The sequence below is a fragment of the Piliocolobus tephrosceles genome, chromosome 21, assembly GCF_002776525.5.
Source record: "Piliocolobus tephrosceles isolate RC106 chromosome 21, ASM277652v3, whole genome shotgun sequence".
Lineage (NCBI taxonomy): Eukaryota > Metazoa > Chordata > Mammalia > Primates > Cercopithecidae > Piliocolobus > Piliocolobus tephrosceles.
In genome coordinates this window covers 52,083,967-52,086,399 of record NC_045454.1, presented here as the reverse complement: position 1 = coordinate 52,086,399, position 2,433 = coordinate 52,083,967, and positions in this window count along the sequence as shown.

Sequence of the window (2,433 nt, the reverse complement as noted above, 5' to 3'; positions counted from 1 at the left end):
TCCACCCACACACCCAATGGTACCCATCCATCTACCCACCCACCCAACTGTCCAACCATCCACCCACCCAACCACCTATCTACCCACCCACCCACCCATCTACCCACCCACCCAACTGTCCAACGATCCACCCACCCAACCACCTATCTACCCACCCACCCACCTTCCCATCTATCCACCTACCCATCCATCCATCCAACTGTCCATCCATCCATCCATCCATCCATCCATCACCCAGCCATTCATTCATCCATCCATCATCCACCCACGCACCCAACGGTACCCATCCATCTACCCACCCACCCAACAGTCCATCCATTCATTACCCAGGTATTCATTCATCCATCCACCCACCCACCCACCCATCGGTCCACCCATCTGTCCATCCACAACAGTCTTGCTCTGTTGCCCAGGCTTCAGTGCAGTGGTGCTATCTCAGCTCACTGCAGCCTCTGCCTCCTGGGTTTTTGTATTTTTAGTAGAGATGGGGTATCGTCATGTTGCCCAGACTGGTCTCGAACTCCTGGGATCAAGGGATACACCTGCCTTGGCCTTCCAAACTGCTGGGATCAGAGGCATGAGCCACAGCACCCAGTCATGGCCTCAATCCTTTTTTCTTCCCCCCACTCTGTCACACAGCCTGGAGAGCAGTGGTGCAATCTTGGCTCACTGCAACCTCCGCCTCCAGGTTCAAGCGATCCTCCCACCTCAGCCTTCCAAGTAGCTGGGATTACAAGCATGCACTACCACGTCTGGCTAATTTTTTGTATTTTTAGTAGAGGCGGGGTTTCACCATGTTGCCCAGGCTGGTCTCGAACTTCTGACCTCAAGTAATCCACCTGCCTCGGCCTCCTGAATTACTGGGGTTGCAGGCGTGAGTGACCTCGCTCGGGCATGGCCCCAATCGTATTTCCTGCTTTGTTATGGCATTTTAGCAGGGATCAGCCCTCAGCCCAGCCCTTGGGAGGGCACAGGTCAGGGTTGGGCGCTCCAGGAAGGGAAAAGCCATCACTGAACATCCCAGGGTGGAATGGGGTAGAGGGAGCTGAGTTCATGTCCCGTGAGCATTCATTGAGCACTTGCTGCATGCAGGCATGAGGCCCGGGGCAGACGTGGAAAATGGGTAACACCGTTTGTTTCCACCTGACACCTGGTTTGAAAACGGGCCGGGCGCGGTGGCTCAAGCCTGTAATCCCAGCACTTTGGGAGGCCGAGACGGGCGGATCACGAGGTCAGGAGATCGAGACCATCCTGGCTAACACACGGTGAAACCCCGTCTCTACTAAAAAAATACAAAAAACTAGCCGGGCGAGATGGCGGGCGCCTGTAGTCCCAGCTACTCGGGAGGCTGAGGCAGGAGAATGGCGTGAACCCGGGAGGCGGAGCTTGCAGTGAGCTGAGATCCGGCCACAGTACTCCAGCCCGGGCGACAGAGCGAGACTCCACCTCAACTAAAAAAAAAAAAAAAGAAAACCACCCATTTTAACCTGTGGGCGGCCAGCAGACCTCCTGTGCCAAGCTCAGGTGGAGATGAGTCAATGTGGGAAGAGGCCCCTGGCAAATATGCACTTGTTCTCTCCACTCTCATCATCAGCATGATTGTGCTGGGGCGGGCAGAGAGTATCAAGCCCGGGGGAGGGTTTGAGGTGGGGCCTGGGCGTGGCCTTAAAAATACCTAACCGGGCCGGGGGCGGTGGCTCAAGCCTGTAATCCCAGCACTTTGGGAGGCTGAGAGGGGCGGGATCACGAGGTCAGGAGATCGAGACCATCCTGGTTAACACGGTGAAACCCCGTCTCTACTAAAAATACAAAAACTAGCTGGGCGAGGTGGCGGGCTCCTGTAGTCTCAGCTACTCGGGAGGCTGAGGCAGGAGAATGGCCTGAATCCGGGAGGCGGAGGTTGCAGGGAGCTGAGATCTGGCCACTGCACTCCAGTCCCGGCGACAGAGCAAGACTCCGCCTCAAAAAAAAAAAAAAAAAACCTAACCGGTCCGGTGCGGTGGCTCACGCCTGTAATCCCAGCACTGTGGGAGGCCAAGGTGGGCGGATCACCTGAGGTCAGGAGTTTGAGACCAGCCTGACCAACATGGTGAAACCCCGTCTCTACCAAAAATGCAAAAATTAGCCCAGTGTGGTGGTGCATGCCTGTAGTCTCAGCTACTTGGGAGGCTGAGGTGGGAGAATTTCTTGAGGTCAAAAGGTGGCGGTAGAAGTGAGCTGAGATTGTGCCAGTGCACTCCAGCTTGGGCAAGGGAGCAAGACTGCATCTCAAAAAATAATAGTAATAAATAAAATATAATAATTAAGGTCGGCCGGGCGCGGTGGCTCAAGCCTGTAATCCCAGCACTTTGGGAGGCCGAGGCGGGCCGATCACGAGGTCAGGAGATCAAGACCATCCTGGCTAACACGCTGAAACCCCATCTCTACTAAAAA